This window comes from Callorhinus ursinus, unplaced genomic scaffold (assembly GCF_003265705.2).
Source record: "Callorhinus ursinus isolate GAN/ISIS: 27379988/994484 unplaced genomic scaffold, GSC_fseal_2.0 scaffold15, whole genome shotgun sequence".
Taxonomy (NCBI): domain Eukaryota; kingdom Metazoa; phylum Chordata; class Mammalia; order Carnivora; family Otariidae; genus Callorhinus; species Callorhinus ursinus.
This window is the reverse complement of record NW_027397077.1, coordinates 26618340-26639399: the sequence shown is the minus strand read 5'-3', so window position 1 is coordinate 26639399 and position 21060 is coordinate 26618340. Positions and strand designations below refer to the sequence as shown.

General features: G+C 43.9%; 1 protein-coding gene across 1 annotated transcript in view; it reads left to right on the top strand.

Moving 5' to 3' along the window:
• The first annotated feature begins 18330 nt into the window (after positions 1 to 18330).
• FOXP1 (forkhead box P1) overlaps positions 18331 to 21060 on the top strand; it is a 568616-nt gene continuing 565886 nt past the window's right edge. Inside the window, exon 1 of the mRNA XM_073901540.1 lies at positions 18331 to 18405. The gene's annotated coding sequence lies outside the window, so the exon portion shown is untranslated. The remainder of the gene's footprint in view (positions 18406 to 21060) is intronic.

Sequence of the window (21060 nt, the reverse complement as noted above, 5' to 3'; positions counted from 1 at the left end):
TAAAGGGAATCTTCATTTTCATTTCAATCTCTCCTTTCTGAGTTGGGTGTTATTACCATGATTTTATAGTGGAGGAAGGAAGGGCCAAAAGAGATGGGGTTTCCTGGAGACAGAGTGATCCTGTCACTTGATCAGTCATTTGTTTGTTCATTCACTCAAATATTTAAGGACACAGTTTATGCCATTGAGGAATGTGTAGTGAGCAGAACAGAAAAGTCTGTGGCCTCATGGAGCTTATTTCTAGGAACAGAGCCACTGGATAAATGAGTAAACAAACCAGGAAACAAGCCAGAATTTTAGATAATTTTGGAGGAGGAAAGGGCTGTATCTAGAAGAGGTCAGGGAAGTTTTCTCCAAAAAAGGTGTCCTTTTAGCTGAGACCCGAAGGCTAGAAAGATCTAGCCACACAAAGAGCTTAAGGAAGGGCATGCCGAGTAGAGGGAAGAACAAGGGGAAGTTTCCAATCCCCCTACTCAGCATGAAAGGCATAGAGCAACCATATTGTCAATATATAAAATAGACATAAAATCATATTTTCCTAAAGACTGCAGTCCTGACACAGGCGAATTTGAGAGAGAGAAGAATTTGTAAGGATGCTAGACAGGATGGAATTCTAAGCTATATTTTCACTCATTTTAAACCAGAAAGGCCAATTCTAACATTACCACGTAACCAAAGAGCTGCTGTAATTTTTTTTTTTTTTTTTACACATATTATTCAGTACTCAACCTGACCTGAAACTGAGAAATCTGGAGTCTTCCTCTTTAAGAGTTTCCTTGCCCTAGAAAAATCTGACTCCAGTGGATCCTGGAGCAGAGCATTTTTGACAGAGCGTGTATATGTGTATGTCTGTTTTCTCTGTTCACATTATTTCTCTTCCCCAGGAGACCAAACTGTTTATAGGGAAGATAGAAACAAACAAACAACTGGGTAATACACTTCCCTTCCAAACATTCAGAGACACGTGACTTTTCAGCCAGCACAGAGATCCATGAGGCGAACAGGCCAGCCATGCTTGATTCTTTTGGAGCTCAGATGCTGCCTCTTCCTTGGGGATGACAATATAAATTGTACAGACCATTATCATCTCTTCTCCAGAATTCTAACCCCTGAATTCTGACCCAGAAAGTGCATAATTGGTGCCCCTTGAGCATAAAATTCACACTGCCCAGCACCTGCTGGAACAACCAAAGAAGATTGGATTGGCCTCTTTTACCTTCTGCTGTTCTGTGTCCTAAGACAAGCATCCAGAAGAGGCTATTTTCTGTTGCCTGGAGGAAAGACTGGTTTTGTTGTGCCAATTGGAGTCTTGTAAGTGTGCCAGAATCTAATCTTCATTCCACCATGTCTCTCTGGGCCCCCGAACGCTTTTCAGTGGAATGCCACAGCTCACTTGCCACTAAGTGATGTGTTCTCCCTCTCTCCCTCCCTCCCCACAACATACAATTTGGCATCATTTGGTTTTCTGAATCTTCCTAGGACCTATATCCTTTTTCTAGCTAAGCTGGGGCCTCAGATAGGTTTTCAGAATGGCCTGACCTTTCCCCTGTCGGTAAATCAAACCAAACTTCTTTGTGTAGGTTCTTAATGATCGCCCTACCTTTGCTATCCATTTATTTCTCTTTTTACTCACTGCCTCAAAATCTACAGAAGTTTTATTTGGTATTTTCTTATAGTTTAAGTGATAACTCCCACATGATGCATCCTTTTTATGGACTTGGTCAGTTTATGTCGGTGGTTACCCCCTCTGGTTTCTTCTAAAAAAAATTCAGTTGAAAAATTACACATAACTCACTAAGAGATTCAGTAGAATGTAAGCTTCATGAAGGCAAAGATTTTTTATCTTTCGCTTACTCCTCTTCCCTGATGTCTAAAATAGTGCTTGGTCCACAGTAGCATGCAAGGAATATTTGTTGAATGAATGATTGAATGAAATGGAAATCAGACTTGCTTGTGTGAGGGACCCTGGCGGATGCCTACTTCTGCTTCTTCTAAGATGATTCCTCCAAAATCGATCTGCATCCTTAGACTCGTGCTAGATGTAAACCCATCAAAATGCCAAGGTTAGCAAAAGTCTTGGAAACAAATACTTGTTTTTTTTTCCAGATTGTTCTATCAATCTAGTAATCATCCCGACATTTCCATCATTGATCTGTCAAACAGCTGGGCTACATGAATTGTTCAGGAGCAACACACACGATGTCTACGTTAGCAGGGAGAAGGTGGGGCTGGTGACAGGCACTGACCCCTCCACGTAATAAGCTTCCTGGCTCCCTACACCTGAGATGCATATGCCCTTGGACTTCCCAGAAGAAGGGGAATTTTAATTAGAACATCCAGATGAAGTTTCTGCTTAATTTAAATCCCATGCGTCATCTTCTGAGATGCAGTATCCTCAAGTTCTCATTCCATTCATCGCCACTTCCTTTATTGCGTTTTGTTTTTAGACTGAGAGCCGTGAGACTGACAACACATCTGACGTTGTTTATGGAGTCATGGACTCTAATGAAGTCTGCTTAATCATGATGGAGCAAGCTTTGCTGCCAAGAGATTTGTCAGAGCTGGAAAGGGGTTGGTGGCAACTGACCTCAGCTGTGGAGCCCACCTTGAGCTCTGTTTGAGTTACAAGTGGCCTCATCTTAAAGCCATTCTGTTTTGAAAAGAAAACGATTCGGTTACTCAGTTACAGATGGAAATGAAATGGATTTCTGCTCTTCCTTATTTATCAGATAAACGCCAGTGGCAGGGAGAGGAATGCTGGTGGCCCAGGCAGAGTCCTGCCTGCCTGCCCCGGGGGCACCCAGAGTAGTCATTTTCACCTGAGGGCAATTTTGTCCTGAGGGCAAATTTGACTAACGTTGGAGACATTTTTGGTTGTCACGACTGTGGGTGTCACTGGCATCTAGTAGGCAGAGGCCAGGAATGCTCTTAAACATCCTGCAATGTATAAAACAGCCCCCCAACCTCACCACACATCAGTGAATTATTTGGCTCCATAAGTCATTAGGGCTCAGGTGGAGAAAGTGATCTAAAGGAGCCTCGTTCAGTTTCGCAAGATTGTCCCTGCCTGGGAAGGTAACTCTCTTCCGTTAGTGTTTTTCAGTTCTGACTTAAAAAATATATATATATATTCCCCACTTATTCTTGCGTCAAGAATTAGTAATTAGGAGGCAGACCTGGTTTCAGAAGTGGGCAGGGCAGACAGCCTAAGTAGAATGATTTGAAATGCATGGAGAAAATCCAGACTTGAAATGTTTCTCTCCTTCCAAGCTCTGAGGTCTAGAATTCCTTCAGTTGAAACCTGGAGAACAGGGAGTCAGGATTCCTGGGTCTTGAATCAAGCTCTGCCACTTCCAAAAGCACTAAGATCTGTTGAGCATTGACCCTGAGCCCAGCCCTGGCCGCCTATGTACCCTCCCATCCTTTCCTCCCAGCAAGTCTGTAAGATGTGTGCAGTTACTACTGCTGTTTTACCAAGGAGCAAACGGGGGTTGGGAAAGGTTCAGGAACTTGTCCAAAGCAACACAGTGATAAGCATGGTGCTGTGATTTTCAAACAGGATGCCCAAGACTCTGCCAGGAACCAAGATCTTACCCTGCCTAGCTCTGAGGCATCTGTGGAAAAGGCAGGAAGTTAAACCCCATGACTTCTAGGAACTTTTGACAATGCTATGATGTCCTTATTGGTTCCTTTGTTTTACATCTTGCCCTTCTTCAAGATTTCCCTTTGAAATGGAAACAGTCCCAGGATAGGTAACAATTGTAAATCCCCATGAAGGATTCCAAACCTTAAAGTATATCATAACCAGCTGGTGAGCTTCTAAAAATGCTTATTTCCGTGGCCGCTCACCAACACTCTGCTTTAGCACGTTTGGAATGGGCGCTTGGAATCCTGATACTCACCAGCCCCTCCATCCAGGTGATTCTAACGCATGGGGTCTGAAGACCAGCTGAAGACCGCTATTCTAGCCCCTTTTGGGGAATTAGTTTAATCAATTGGATGCTGGCCACAGTGCAAGTTCAGAGTGTTCGGGGTGAATTAGGGCCCCTAGATCTCTTACCCTGGCAGAGATGGCTGGGCCTCCTGTCCTCTGGCTCAATTCAGGTCAACAGTTCCCAAACAGTGCGCATTAGAATCACCTGGGAAGCTTTTAAAACTCACCGTGCGGGGATCATACTCCAGAGCAATTAAATCCCAGCGTCTGGGAGTGGGAATGGCTTCAGTATTTTTTTTTTTTTTTTTAAGATTTCTAGATGATTCCTAGGCACAGCAGTTTGGGATCCACTGCCCTGGGTGTTGCAGATTCCACACCTGGATTAAGACAACTCCACTATCTGAGTCCTACTTACCTCATAAGATGCATCTGCAAGCCACCCTTCGCTCTACTGACTTTCTAGACGCCCCTGCTGACTCCTCTGCCTTTTATGTTGCTTTTAACATACACATCTCATCACCTTGTTTGTGCTCGCTACAGGTCTTCCTCTTGAGGGAAGGGACTTTACCATATGTGGCTCTCAACTGATGTGAGTAGCAAGAGCAGGTGAGGGTAGGCTCGAGAGAGAAGACAAAAGCCAACTGGACTCTCTGCCATGGCTTTCTTCACGACAGGCCAGATGGAGAGTAGTAATAATGTTTATTATAAGGAGGTTGCCCTGGCGCGGGACTCCTTGAATAAAATACCCTAGTGAAACTTCGGAACTCCCTCTTCTGGGCAGAACAAAGAATCCTGCTAAAAACAGCGCCTTCTAAATAATGACGTTATGGCTGATATTTTGAAATTGGGAGTCTGCTGACAAATGATTCAGAATATAGGAACAATTGAGAACGGAGACCAGCTTTCCTTACCAGGATGTTCGGGGTGACTCGTGAATGCTTGGGAAGGAATTTAAGAATAAGTCAGAGTCCTCTCCAAGTTTCCCTTTTCTCTTCTGGTTGTTTTTACCTTGCTCACTAAGAAACAAACCCTGTCACTCTGAACTGACATGGTGACTCAGTTTCCCCAAAGACAGGAGCTGCACAGGGGCTGCCTGTGACTTTGATGCCCCTGCACTCTCGGCTGTGATCAGCCTACCTAGAGTTTTAAAACTGAGGACTATTTGGATAAAAATCTGGATTTCTTGCCACTCTTGAAAATTCAAAAACTCTTTCTGCCCTGAGTTTGCTTTCTTGGTGATAGCAGTCAGCATCTGCCCCTTTGTATGGAAGCCTCTGTGCTCCAGTTTGCCATAGTCTCCACTCCTTCTAATTCCATGCAAGCCACTTCGATTTAGGTTGCCTGCTTGAGTTCTCTGGGCTGTGGCATCAGCATCAGCTGTTAAAACTTGCTAAAACACCAACTGCTGGGCCCCACCAATCTTCTGTAAGGAAGAGTTGTCAGTTCCCGATGTACGGATGTATGGATATGAGTGTGCATATATATACATATATGTGAGTGTGTATACATATGTGTGCATATATATACAAAATCAGCATGGACTTACATGTGTTATTTCATTCTTTGGGTTATAACCCAATACTGTGATTTCTTGCTTAAGACGTCTCAATTTAGGGCACTGAAAACTCTTTCAGGTTGGCTTCAATGCCTTTTTAGTAAGTCTCTCCCCACTTCATCCTAGCCTTTTTTTTTTCTTTTTAAAGCACTTCCTTTAGCACTTTTTGGTACCACAAGATGCCGCAGATTTATATTTTCTATACCCCAACCTGGAATTAACTAGTTCTCTAAGGATCCCTGATTTTTTTTTATTGGAGAAAGGTATTTAGAAACCAAGGTCTGGGTGCTAGGTGTGCTCATTGCTAGTGGGGTGTCATTGCCTCTAGCCCCTCTCAATGGACAGACCTAGGAAATACAGGCAGGAATGCCTACTAATGCATATATTCACATGGATTTATTTCTGTATTGATTTATGAATATATATTTATATATTGTGCATATATATATAGTGCATATATATATGCACGGTGCATATATTGTACACACATATATATATATATATATATATATATATATATGCACTGTCAATATGGATACCTTCAACTGCAACCCATTAACCATTGGATTCATCCTAGCCTTCGGGATATCAGATTTTTAAACTTTGTATGGGTTTTCTATGTTAACAGTGGCTCAAGAACATCCCAGGGGGAAAAGGAATATTTTATAGCTATTACTGAAAAACAGCAACAACAATAAAAAACAACCCTAAGCTTAGCATAACAAAAATATCAGCATATCCCCATGCTTAATATTCTTTAGCCCTTTCTGCGATCTACAGTTTAGAACATATAACCTCACTGTTCCTGAAGGTGGATAGACGTGCCTCACTTCCCTTCTTATACAAACACAGTTTGTCTCCAGCCCTACGGAACAATGCCTATTGTAATGCTGAGCTGGCACTTGTGGATTCTAAATATAAGCCAAAAGACTTCTCAAAGATTAGAATCAGAACTTTGCTTTACATGTAAAATCTTATTTTGAATTCAAGTACACAATTACTCACTCAGAGACTTAATTATACTGCCTTAGGATAGTATTACAATAGTTTTAATTATTTTTTGGGGGGTTACAAAAGTAACCTTTTGTCTGGTTAGGAAGGTGAAGTGACTAGAGTCTTTCTGCGAACTTCAAATACAAATTAACCATCAGCTGTGAGGTTTATCTGTGGTTCCTTCATGTTTATTCAAGAAGCAACCATACTTGGATGGGCTCCTCCTTCCTCTCGTTATACTTAATGTAAATCTAGTGCTGCTTGGATGTGTCTTTATAAAATGTGTACAGAACTGGAAAGAGAATTTAACCAAGATGGTTCATGGGCCACTGGAGGTGTGGCTCAGTGGTTTGGAAAACATTCTAGGTTTTAAACAGCAACACCTATAATTATGGAGGCGTCATCCCTTCCATAAAAAAGAAAACAAAACAAAGAAAGCAAAGCCTTTCTACTAACAAGGTGTAGTCATAGCATGTGTTCAGCCTTCCCAAAACCTGTCTGGCATTTGTTTCTGGCCTGGTGGGGGAATATCTTCCATCTTTCTCTGAGCGCTCATCAAACAATACAAAAGTAAACAATTGGAAGGCAATTAGTAGTCTCTTTGGGGTAACAGGAGAGAGAAGTCACCCTGCTATTAATTTCAAAGGAATTATTCATGGTTTACATATGTGATTTAGTGGCTTAACTTTGCAAGTGGTTGAAAAACAAGGAATCAACAAAGTTTACAGAAGACACTAGTTTGGAGAACAGGGTATGGTAGACAACTTAAAGAACTATCTGTTGAGTATTCTAAGGCCGTAAAGACTGAAATAGTGCCTTGTATAAGATCTATGTGCACCGCAGATCTCTTTCTCAAACGTGCATGTGTGTGAGACTCAACTGGGCAGTGTTGTTAAAATGCAGATTTTGATCCAGTAGGTGTAAGGAGGGGGCTGAGAGTCTGCATTTTTAATATGCTGTCAGGTCGTGCTCATGTTAGGGATCAGCACATCTCATTTTGCATAGCAAGGCTGTAGATTGTTCTGGTGCCTGTGGTAAGGTAGGATTGAGCCACTCATACTCCCTTTATGTATCGTGAAATTACCAACATGTTGCACAGTGAATGTCCAGGGGCTAGGGGACCAGAATAGCTTTTTGGAGTAGAGGTACGTGGGCCAAATACTTTATTGTACATTGTAGTTTCTAGGGATTACAATCCATTGGGACCCATAGGGCAAAGAGCTATATACTGTATAGTACAGTTAGCAGAAATCTCTTTTTGCAAGGACTAATTTAGAAAAACCTAAAAATATTTGCAGGCCATGTTTATTTATGTTTATAGAACTGTGCCCTTGAAAGAAAAGCTGGTAATGCAATCTCTTTAAGTCCCTCTCTGTGATTAAAACCTCAGAAAATATAATGTCTCTAGTTTTGATGCCAAGCCTCTGAACAAATTTTGTTGTTAGGGAGACCCCCTTTAAACAGAGGTCTTCACCATTCCTTGACTACCTTTTCAAGCCACGCAATTACTAAATGTGGCTGGCCTCAGAGTGCCTGGTAAGATTGTATACTTTAAAACAAGAGATCCTCTGTTGATTTCTGGTGTGGACATAAAGTGACATCAGAACAGAGGATATACTTCTCTTGCCTTTTACCGTGAAACACACCATTTTCATTTGCCGTACTTCTCGAGGAAGGAAACTTGGAATGTAGGCATTCATTTTAAGAGTCTGACCACTTTTACTAACCTCTCCCTTCCCCCTACTCCCCATCTCTCCCGCCAACCCTCCCCTCCTTTCTTCACTGTGGCTACCCCCACCTGGATGTCTCCCATACCTGGGGGAGAGGAGCGGTGAGTAGGGGGTTGAACTTGATCTCCACCCTCCATGGCCTCAGGTTCTCCCCTCTGTGAAGGGGTGTGTAGGTTGGCTGTTTCTGAGAAGCTAGGCAGGCTGCCTAATATCTGAGGATGGGTGGCACGTCACTATTGTGAAGTGGAAAGTGTAAGATGAGAAATACACAAAGGTGTCGAGTCAGGACACTTGGACTCTAATCCTTGTCCATCTACTAACCAATTATTTGGCCTTGGACAACGATTTAACCTCTGTGGACCTCAGTTTCCTAATCTGTAATTTGAAATACTTGGTTGTGCCTGTTTCTCAAAGTGTGGGAGACTTGCCACTGGAATGGCAATAGAAAACACTGAATCACATCGTGAGAACTATACTCCTGCAATCAATTTCAATCCTTCCAGCTTTTCAAAAAAACAGAGAAGACAAAATTCTCCGCCAACCCTCATGTCATTAACCCTTTCAGCATTTGCAACTCTCCCTTAAGAAAATTATTTGTAATTTGTAATTTTTTTTTTTTTGCCACTCTCCCTTTCTAACAAAGGAGTTGATGGCTGTTTTCGCTGTGATTGTTTTTAATTTGTGGAGGGCGATCCTGATTTCCCATTTAAAGTAGTAATAGAGAAAGAAAAAAGTCGGTTAACGTAAAGGAAGATATTTAATACACTTACCATAATAGTTGTAGCCCAATGAGTGTACTACCTTAATTATTCCATAACTATCATGTTATGACAAAAAAATGAGGAAGATGGTAACTATTGAATTAGGTGAATTTAAAGTTTCTGTTTAACTTTAAACTTACAAAAGCATTCATGTATCTTGTTAAGTGGTAAATGTCCACCCCATTTCTGTTGCCCGAAATGCACATATATTCACTGACAAAGTATTTGCTGAACAAAGTTGGTGTCTGACGTATAGCTAATAGCATGTGGCAGGGCATGAATGTGGTCTGATACCTTTGAGGAAATTCTGGCTGCAGTTAAGTATAGTTTGCTAATTTTCCTTTACAGTGTTTTGTTTTTTCCTGTTACTTCAAATATAATGAAATGGGGACAAGCACCTTTGCTTGGTGTAATTAAAATGAAATTATGTCAGGAACATCTGTTGAAAAGGGGATTTCTATTTGTTTTACCACCAAAAGGTGGCGTCCTACCCCCATGCCCTTTATTTAAAAACCCTTCTTGCTTTAATTTAACAAAAAGAAACTTCCAGTTGATTACAGATAAAGAAATTAAAATGTGTTCCCTATGAATGTAACGTGACAGTGTTGAAAATGAACAATATGTTAAGCTGCAGTTAAGTTTCCCCCTAATGTAAGCCAAATGGACACGGAGTTCTTTAATAAGGTGGCACATTAGACAGTATTATATACAAAATTGAGTACAATATATCATGGGATTTACAACCAGGATTTCCTTTTGTCTGCAAAACTTGTTGCCAATCTGACTTTGGCCCCCTCTTTCAAGTGAATGTAGAATTTAAGGCAGTTAAAATGCAGAATAAGATCAGTAGCAACCTAAAGATCTTTTTAGTATGGCAATACTAATAATTTTTTTAAAGCTCACCATGCAATCTGGAAAACAGGATCAGAGCATGAATTGTTCTTTACAGACTGTGAACAAATTTGTCACATTTAAATAAATTGCTATTTCCCTGAGTTATAATTCTGCAACCCAACACATACCATAAACGTGTTATATCTGGCATAAACATTTTAGAAATGGAAAATAATTTTCTCCCCCATAGACTGGCCACTTTGTAGATTTCCACTTAATTTCATGTGACCTCAGCATATGGAATTTCCAGTGATGTTAAAGGATTGTCACAACTATGAATTGACTTGACATAAAGCTTTTCATCAGTGCCTAGGTCATAGCAAGCATTCAATAAATATTAGATGTTATTACTGACGGTTGTAGACTGTGAGCTCCTCAAGGGCAGGGATTTTATTTCTACAGTCTTCATTGCCTACTATATGGTCTAGAACATAGAAGGTATGTCAAAATGTCTTAATGTCTTGAATCAAAGATTAACAGGAACTCTAGTCTCTAGAAAGCTAGGAAGTTCTGCACAAACTAAAATGCATTTTCTTCATCTAGACTCTAGTCTAAAAGATCCAATAGATGGTCTTGTTTGGGTAGCATAGAATCTTGCACAGCATGCATTCAACATGAATTTTATGCTGGAATTACCTTAGGACAGTCCCCCTTTCTCTGGTTTTAATCTGTAGCACTGGTGAATGGCTTTGTTATTTATTTATTTTTTTTGCTTGCAAAACAGATAATTTTTTTTTTGGTAGTCTTACACTATTATTGCAATAGAGATTGAGAATTCTTCTGTAAATGAATGTTTAACAATATTTGCAAAAAGACATTATCCACAAGAATTTATACTAACCTTTTCAGGCTGTTTATTATCTGCAACTGTACTGGTCTCAAGGAATGGAACAGTACTTGTCCCCACCCCCCCATCCCCCCAAGGTACTTTGTAGGAATCCACAGGAGTGGCTTTCAATGCATTCTCATTAAGAGTTGGCCTGATACACCAGCCAGCCAGTAGCTGGAAATGCTAGCTTAGGAGTTTGGCAGCATCTGGGGTGATGGGTCTGAAAAAAATTATTTCTGTTAACAACAACAAGCCATAGAACCCTGTATCTCTTTCTAAGTCACATTTTGGAAAGGAGAAGTCTTCCTTCTCAATTTGGGTTGATAAAGAGGAAAGAAATACCAGTGTCTTTTGTTTCATACAAGTATATGTATATTTTAAAACATTTCATTCAGGCTTCTAATTTACTCCTTAAAATTTCTAAACTCCACCAAACTTCAAAACAGCAAAAAGAAAAAAAAAATCTCACCTTTTCAAAGAATTGGACAGAGCTTTTTGCATGTGACCGATCTCTGGAAGAGCAGGTAATTTGTGTTAAACAACTGATTGACATGCTAGCCCCTGGGCGTTTTCCTAAGAGAAACCATGGCAAAAGCACAGCTCCTGATGCAGCGGCCACTTTCCCCCCAAAGTGGATCAAACTACACATTCCAGCAGTGAGTCTGACAGGGAAGCGGCGGGCGGGGGGTGGGGGTGGGTGGGAAGCTCGTCCCACATTACACTCTCCTGATTCAGGAATACAGGGGGAAAACCCCCTCGCTGGCGGGTTTCTGTTTCCCTGCAAACAGTGGTTTGTCCTTCTGTTGAACTTTCACCTCCCGAACTCGCCTTCTTTCATTGGACAAAGTGCAGAAAGAAAGAGGAGAGACCGAGGGAGGACGGGAGAGAGGGAGAAAGGGGGCTGAAAACACCACCCCCACCTCCTCCCCCTTCAACTGTCACTGATGGCAAAACACTTTCACTTTTAACTGGAGGAAACTCACATCCTTCCCTACCCTCTCTCTTTCCTTCTATATTTTTAGCTCAGAAACCAAGCAAATAGCCATCGCATTCCTATCTTCGTCCCTAGTTGTTAACACTCTCCCTCTCGTTTTTTTCCGGTGGCTGAATGGGCCCCCCATTTCCCCATCTTCTGAGGAATCCTCCCCTCCCCCATGCCCCTTATTTTTCCAGGTCTTTCTTGCCAGATCCCTCTTTTGCCAGGGACTGCTCTGGCGTTCCCTTCCTCTCTGTAGTCTGTGGGGCTCTGCCTCCCTCTCCTCTTTCCCATCCAGTCTGGACGCCCCTCACCCCCATCCCCCGGGAACCCCCCCCCCTCCGGGCTGTGCCCCCCCTCCCCCCCAGCTTTGGCAATTGCGATTTTTTTTTTTTTTTTTTTTTTGCTGCGAGCCTTGTTGTTTACCCAGCAGGTGGATGTGACGTCAGGGACGCACAACAGCAAAAAATAACAACATCTCCCTCCGCGACGTGTTGGCCTCTCTCGCGCGCCTTATTTATTTATTTGTTCCGGGAGGCCGGGGGGAGCCCGGTGGGCGCCAGTGCCCGCGCGGCCCAGGGAGGGGGCGCGGCGGCTCGCGCTCTGGGGGTGCCGGGGGGCCTTGGGGGCGCGTGAGGCGGAGAGGGGGCCCTGGCAGGAGGCCGGGAGGCGGGCTGGGGAGCGCCCCCAGGCCGGCGCTCCCCGCGCCTCTGCCGCCGCCGCCGCCGCCACTGGCGCTGGCTGGGCTCCGGGAAGCTAGTCCGGAGCGGAGGAATCTATTGTTATTTATTGTGTGGCGGTTGCATGCTGTACTCGCGGCGGCCCGGCCCTCGTCCGGGAGTGCGTGTGTGCGCGCGTGTGTGCGCGAGTGAGTGTGTGCGCGGGGGTGCGCGCGCGGGCGGGAGTGGGCGCGCGCGGGGAAAGGCCCGAAAACACCTTAGTTTGCACCGAGAGACCATTTGCAGCGGGTGAGTTTGTATTTTTCCATTTCTGCTCCACTTTTTCCCAAGCTGCCTCCTGCCTTGTTTCCGCCACTTTAAACAACAACAACAACCAGCACAAAAAAAAAAAAGGAAAAAGAAAAAAAGGAAAAAAAAAACTTTCCACCTCCCGGCTCCACGTGCATCTCCCCCCGCCCTCCCCTCTCAGCCTCTCTCCCCCGGGCCCGGGCCCAGGCTCTGGGGTGGGGGGGGCGGTGGGGGTTGGGGCCGGCGCGGGGGTTGAGGGGGGGGCCTCCGGCGGCGGCGCCCGCACGCTTGGGTCCATGTCCATAAGTCAGATGGGGGGGGCGGCGGAGAGGCGAAATCGTCTTCCCCTCGGCCCCTTCACGCCTAGCTCTAAGCTCTGGGCGATCGCCGCGGGGAGAGAAATCAATGAGCCCAGGCCGCCTGGCGCAACTTTCGGTGTCGGCCGTCGGGGTGCCAGCCGAGAAGCAGGGCCGGCGCGGGGCCGGGGTCGAGTCTGTGGCGGGAGGGGGCGCGCGCCGGGAGCCTCTGGAGCTTGAAGTTTGGACTTGGAGCAAACTTTTTGCCTTCGCTCTCCGCGAGTGTGTGCCCCTCGGTGCCCCTGGATTGTAATGACGGGATGCCCGCACCCTGGGCCCCGCGCCTCGGGACATCCCCGATGCCACACGCGCCTGGCCCCGAACCTAGCGGCGGGGACACTCCGCCGCCGCCCCCCGGAGCACAGAAAACTCGGACACACACTCGCGCACCCCTAGCTAGACACGCACCCTCACGCGCGCTCGACCCCGAGAACCCAGCCTTGCCGCGGACCGGCCCGCGACAGACATGGCCAGCTCCGCGGGTGGGAGTGGGAACCGGGTGCGCTGCGGGGAGTCGCCGCGTCGGGTCTCCTCCCCTCCGCCACGCACACTTTCGGGGTTTACTCTTCTTTGAAGCTTGGGGTACCGGGAGGTTCCCAAGCGTGGATCTCTCCTGAGACGCGCGGGAGCCGCCGCGTCCCTCTGGCCCTGTCCTGGCGGCCGATGGCTCTCCATCCCTCGCCAGCACGCCGCCTTCCTCTCGAGCTCCCTGCGCTCCATCCCCATCCCGCGGAGGACTCAGCTGAGCCGGCAGCCGGGACTGTGTGCGCTTCGGGTGGGGACGGCGGCAGCTGCAGCTGCAGCGGCGGCGGCGCCGCCGGGAGCCGAGAGTTTGCCAGTTGCCTCGGGGTCGCGGTCATTCTCTGCCTCCGCCTCCCCTCGCCCCCGCCTCCCGCCCCCCTCCTCCCCAGATACCGCCGCTCGGAAACTTTGATTCCTTCTCCTTTTTTGCCCTCGGCGAGTCCCCCTCCCCACCTGTTGTGAGCTCCGCCTCGGTCCCCAGAGACTGGCGGTGACACACGCGGGCGCCGGGGAGCTCCGCGCCCAGAAACAAAGTCGCATGCCCCCTCCCCAGTGTTTGCTTCGAAATCGCAGCCTGCAGCACCCCCCCCTTCCCGCGCAGCTCCCGCCCCTGTGAGAATAAGGACTAAATAAACAGTTGTAACTTCAAACCTTGCGCCTGCGATCGTATCCCTTTCCCACCCCCTTCCCCCTTCCTCCCCCCTCCTTTTTTGTTGTTGCAACTTTGTAAGATCCTAGGGAAGGTGCTGAGACTTTGGCTCGGGCCGATTTCCCGGTCTCGGGATCCTTGCAGGGATTCCCTAAGCCACATCCTCCTTTCCGTCCACCCGCACTCGCGGGTCCTCTTAGTCCGCCGCCCTCTCTGTCTTGGCCCCCCAGCCTAATCACTTATCCCACACCCCCTCAGTTTCCCCCCAACCTGCGCCGGGAAGACTTGCTGAGGGTCGCCCTGGTTTCTTGTCGACCGCAGAACCCGAAAGTTTGCAAGAGGAAGAGAGCGCGCGGCGAGCAAGCGGGCAAGGGGCAGCGGCAGCGGCGCCGGGGACCATGGTGCTGTCGGCGCCTCCTCCGCGGGCGTGAAGGCGGCGCTCCCACTCCCTCCCTGGACTCTGCGGGTAAGTCGAGGCGGCCGCGGGCGCCGGGGCGAGAACGCGGGCGGGGGCAACGGATACCCTAGAGCCCCCGGGGGCTCTCTACTCAAAGCGCCAGCATGGGCGGCGCGAGCGTAGGGATGAGGCGCCCGGAGCCAGGAATGTGCCCATCCTCAAGCTGGTAGGTGCTTCGAAATACTGGACTTTCTCCTCTTTTTTTTTCCCCCCTTTCCTAAATCCGAGAATCTGGAGATCAAAGTTTAGCGTGGAGTGTAAAGTGCTCCGATAAAATATGGTGACATCTCTCGCCCCCCCTTCTCACCCCACTCCCCTCTTATAACTATTAATTATTTCCAAGTCATTGTGTCCAAATACCCTTGCCGGGCTGATTACAAAGTGTATTGATTTAGTCTGGGCTCATCCTACGCATTCGTTTTAATTCATTTTCCTTTTGCTCGACCAGAAAACCCGAAATGAAACTTATTTCTTCCTCTTCCCAACACCCCGCCCCCAACCCCCCCCCCAGCCCTCATCTCTGAGGCTTGGGCAGAATAATGAAATTAATATAAACATTTCATTTGGTTGCATTTAAGCTTCTCCAGCCCACTTATAAGGGGCTGGTGTTGCTCTCCTGTCCGGTCACAGGTATTTTGTAAGTTCGGATTTCTTTTTTTGTTACTGCTTTTTGAACAGGAATGCTGAAAGGGCATTCTGTATTCCTTTTAAAAGAAGTCTATACCTTGAAACCATCTACACTTTACCTTTGGTTGTCCGTAGGCTTTAGGATTTAGGGCTTGCACAATAGCTGAATTGGAAAAACCTGAAGGATATTTAAGGGATTTTTCTACTGCTGAAAACATATTGAAGAATCTCTGCAAATTTTTACCTTCTATCTCCTTTCCTTCGTTTTTCCATAGTGATAATCAGTTTCGGGGGAGATCTCTTAACTAGAATTTGAAGAGAAATGGTAAGAGTTCAGGTGTTCTCTACTCAGGATTAGCCTGCATAATTGAGACAGAAGAGTTGCTGTTATTTTCAGCTCCAGAGAGAAATGTATCAAATCTTTTTTAGAATTCCACTGGAGTTTTGATTCTCAAAGTGGAAATACCCATCTCTTTGAGTCCAGGAAAAGAAAATTGGGCTTACAGTTTCAGAGATTTGGAATGGCTTTTTTTTTCCTCCCTGACTTTTCTACTTGAAACATCCCATAATTAAAGAGCATTAAAAATATAAAAAGGAACTTAACTAGTTACCATTCAAAAGATGTCAGCTAAAATCTCACTGCAGAGGTGGGGGGGGAGATTTAGCATCTTACCACAGGCTGCCTTCCCCCCCCCCTTAGATTTTGGATTAGTCATTGTATGAGAGAGAGAAAAAGAAATCAGGTTTTTTTTTTTTTTTTTTTTTTGGAAAAGTAAAGTAAACAGCCTCCAATTGCTGAACCTTGACAACCCAAATTAAGGAAGCAGGAGAGATCAAACAGAACTGCTGCTGGGTTGTTGTCAGGAGCTCTACATGGAGAACCCTGGACTATTCGATCAAGCAGCAAAGCTATATATTCACTAATGCAGAAATGGACCATTGCAAATGCTGATCTTTGTTGTGCAAGCTAAGGCTCACTTGGAAGGAAATACTCGGCCCCTCTCTAGGCAGCATTTGAGTTCCTTATGGATGTCGAGTTGCTAAATAAGTTATTTTTCTAATACAGTCTTGTTTATGAAGACCATGCACGCAAAAAGGTATGGAATGAATATTAAGTCTTCCAGGGGCTGCCTTGCTACCCAGAACTGTGGAGTGGAATTCTTTTTACCAACATTAGACTCCTACACTAGAGTTAGGTAACGTTTTCTCACATCAAGTTTAGAAGATCTGCCTTGTCAGGAAAGCCAAGGTTTTGTATGTGAGGGTTTAAATCTGATGTGAAGCTCAAAAAAAAAAAAAAAAAATCCCTGGTGATGAAGTTTTGTGTCAGCCCACTCTTGGAATTTAAAAAGGCGAGAGGGAGCATTCTCCAGATTAGACATAACCTCTTTTTTTAGATTGACATTCAATATGACCATGTTGCTACTTTTATTCAAGTTCTCTGTAACTTGTCCTTGCATGTTGTCTAGGAAAATTTAACTGCTTTACATTTTTAAAGGGAGTAGTAACAGCAATTACTTTAGCATTTTGTTTTCACAGGTTTATCAAAGTATAATGAAAGCAACATCAACTATTCAAATTAACTCTCAAATTAAGGGGGTTATATTGCTGGAGATGTCTGTAAGATTTTGTATTTATATTTCAATGCTGGAGTAAAAACTGTAACACTTTTTTTTTTTGCTATAAACTATCCCCAAATTAAATGTCATTTTTAATTAAGTAGAACAAAGTAGGAAATAGGACAAGTAAACACATAAAGAATAAAAATGATTGTCATTTAAGGATTGCATTTTTAATTAACATGTCGATCACACAGTAAGCACTTTATGTTTTTTATGTCAGTTTCATAACCATACTGCCCAACATGTTTCAAAGTGTGTAGCTTTTATTAGATATATCTTTTATTGTATAATTAAACAATGTGAGTTAAACATACACATGGATGCTGTTAGGCAATTCTGTGCAATATGTAATGTTTTTTAAAATGCTATAAATATTTTCTAGTTAAATCATTTGTACCAACAATAACAAAAGTTGACTGGGTTAATATTGAGCCGAGGTATGGTTTTCTGTTACTAAGTTTTTCCTTGCTTCTCTTGAGACTCTACCCCCGGCCTTGTGTATTTGCAGTTCCTAGGCTCTATTGCAGGATATGTCTGTTTTCAGCAGTTGTTTAAATTAACAAAAGAATTGTGATATTTCCTAAACAAATATATTTATACCACAGCACGTCCAATGCCCACATTAAGAAAGTGAAGGGAGAATATAGCAGATGTGACAACTTCTTTTGAACCCAGCTTCCTCTTTGCAGCCAATCTTATTGTGCTGTTTATTTAGTTTTCGTGTTTTACTTAAGACTCAAACTCAATTTTGAAATGTTATCTTGTAAGACGCTGCATCACAAAAAAGTATGTGTATTCAGACAATGTTCGTTGTTATCATACCGATTACATTTCAGTGAGTATGCCAAGAATATTTACAGGGCATTGCAGGAGTTCTGTCTTTTAAAAATAATTTTAGGCACACGTTAATAAAATTTAAATAGATTGCAGGCTGTCAGAAAATAGTATAAATTTTGTTTATGATTCAGTTACTTTAAGGTACTTACATTAAAGAAACTCATTTAACCCCTGACTGAAGAGCATTAAGAGGGGAGGGAAGCCCTCCAAAGAGCTCCCACTGCCCTTTGCTCTCCTGATAATCTTAAATTACTACAATTTAATTGCAACTTCAAGGCATTGAGCATGAGCTGTTTCTGTGGGGCTGAGAAAGGGTTTTGAGAGCATTGCTAGATTTGCACAGGTGGTATTTTTGTTTTTCAAAAAAATGTTTTTGCTAAGGGCTCTTTCTTTTCCTTTCTTACCCTGTTAGGTGTCCTGCTCCTTTTATAGAATTCAGTCATAGTAAATGCCATTTTTGCTAAGCCAGCTTTTTTTTTTCTATGTTTTTTGGACCTAGAGTGTATAAAGGTCTCAAGCAAGTAGAGGTTTGTTTTCTAAAGAAAATAACCTTATGAGAGGCATCTGCTGAATAGACATGAGCCAACATATACTTTTACTATTTGCAGGGGATTTTTTTTTTTTGCCTTCAGTTGATGGTAGTAATCCCGCCAGGTGATCAAACACTGAATTTGTGAATCAAGCCAGCAAGCCAAGTAAGTTTGCATTTGGGCCCGTGTATTTCCTAAATGATTTTTCTCATGACTACTTACACTGGTCTTTAGGCCACTTTGCCATAACGCGTGCTGTCCAAGGAGCCATCTTAAACCGATTTTTAAAAAAATATTTCTCTTCCATGGTACTCAGATGAATTAAGGTTAGAGGTGCCAAAAGCTGGAATATCGGCAGGCCATGAGATGAGACGAATTCCTGAAATGGGAAAACCTGGCCAAATATGGGGTATCTTATGCATGAGAGTTGTCCCCCCCCCCCCCCCCCGGGACATACATAGTTTATTTCAGTGTGCATGTGACGATGTGGTTAATGGAAATTAAGCATATTTGGCTTGTGTCGCCAACCTAAAAATAAATGTAAGGAACGTTTGATTTCAAGAAGTGCTTTGGTTTTTCATCCTATAGATAATGTTCTTGCAATTATGGCTCCAAGGCTGGTATTCTGGAAAGAGGAAGTACAGTGGGATGAAGTGCGTGGCAGTCGGGAGAGACAATTAGACAGTGTTCTTTGTTTCTTTAATAAATTATTCTTATTAATTACAGCCAGTTTGTGCTAAGGCATTTTTCGGGTTGTATTTAGAAGCCAGCTCCCATTCAGGAGAAGGTTGTGCCAGGAGCTGTATCCTTTCCCTCGCACTCTTGTACCCAGTCATGAGATCTATTGACCAAATTAGCTGTGGATGTCTCTGCAAGGCTTGTTTTTCTTTTTGAAATCCCCTGATGGCAGTTTTTAATATATGCCCTGCCTTGTGCACAACAGGTGTTTGTTTGGTAGTTATTTTACGGGATTTAAAGTGAGAAAAACATTTCCTACCTAGCCAGCCCCTGGGAGAGAGAACTGCCTAAGAGAAAGACCCTGGTACCTGAGCAAGTGTAGATGGGTTTTTCCTGAAGGCTCTCCACCAGCTGTGTTGTTTAAGAAATGTGGGGGAGGGGGCTCAATTTAGTGCCTTGATATTTGCAATTAAGTTGTAATTCAAGATTACTGGGATAGTGCAAAGGGCAGTGGGGACTTTTTAGTGGTCTTCTCTTGATGCTTAAAGCTGCTCAGTCATGGGGTTAAATTAGTTTCTTCAATCTGAGTACTTAAAGTAACTAAATCGTAAACAAAATTTATATTAGATCCTGACAACTAATAATCTATTTAAATTACATTAAAGTATCTAGGCAAAAATTTAATTAAAGACAGAAGTACTGTCAAGCCCTGTAAATATCTTGACAGGTCTACTCAAATGGAACTGATATCACGAAATATTTACATATGTCTGGTGTGTTCGGGAACATCTCGGCAGTGCCTGTGCAAAGCTAATTGCACTTTCTTTCCAAATCACATTTTTAATAAAATAGTTTTTTTTTTAAAAAAGGAACATGAATACATACAAAATTGTGTTCACGTGTTTTGTGTACTATTTCGTTCTCTCTCCTTAGGAGCACTCTGATGGGTATATTTCCTCCAACTGCTGCTAATTCAGACAAGCAGCTGAAATGAAGGGATCACTGACTAGACAATTCATGTCATTCTGTTTTATTTCAACAGTTTGTAGATATCAGAGGTTAGTGTGTTATGGGACAATTTGCTGAGGGGGAAAAATGGGCATAAGCATGACATTATCAGGTTCCTGTTTAAATTAAATAGAATAGATTTACTTAGGATGGGACAAAGGTTTTTCTCCTGATTTTTATATTTGGATACATATTTATTTCTCAGTAGTGAATCAGGTGGACATCTACATTTTGCTAGATTACTTGATTTTAGCTGATACTGTGATAGCTTTATTTATTGGGACGCTGAATAATATTTCTAGCATCAGGCTCAAAAACTGAATTCCTGAGGTTTCTTTTTTCTCCCTTCCAGCTCTGCATTTGAGTCATAATGTGATTTTTCTCTGCTCCAGGTTTCCTGTCTGTGAATTAGGGGTAGTATTTTAAGGTATGTTCTTCGAGCTTAGTGATCTAATGGCCCAGGTGCTGTGTTATTACTCAGAACATCTTTAAGATGTTCTTGTTGCTCTCCCGACATTGACCACAGCTCTTGCGGGGGAGGATGTGGTATGTGTTTTGCCTGTGTTTCTCCTGTCCCAGAGCCCAGAGTTGGTGATGCCTGATCAGAGGTGTTGGCATTCTCCTCTCCTGCGGACAGGTGAGCGCAGAGATGGAACACAGATGCTCCCGTGTGAAGTGGAAGGAAGTTGCAGTTGGTCCTAATTCAACATGTTTCAAAGGGGGACTTGGCTCACCTGCTTCCAGATCATTGTGTGTGTTTGTCTACGTGTCGGGGAGTTTTATTAAAATACAGATTCTTGCATTGGAATTTTTGCTGACTGATGAGAGAATGCATTTTAAACAAACTTCCCCTGGTAATTCTGAAGCACGCTAAACAGAGGACTGTGGACCAAGTGATTTATACTGCTAGAGATTCTGGAACTGAAATCTTTATCTTCTTTTGGATTTTACTGATGAATTTTTTTGTTTTATCTTGAGGCCTGTATTATTTTTAATGAGTTCGGTTTTCCATTAAGAATCAAAACTGGTGGTTTTCTAAGTATGTACGAGTATTGGAATCATAGTGGAGCTCTGGTTCCTGACACAGACGTAGTAGCGCTGCTCCTGGATGTGCCATATCTGGGGTGGGGCCAG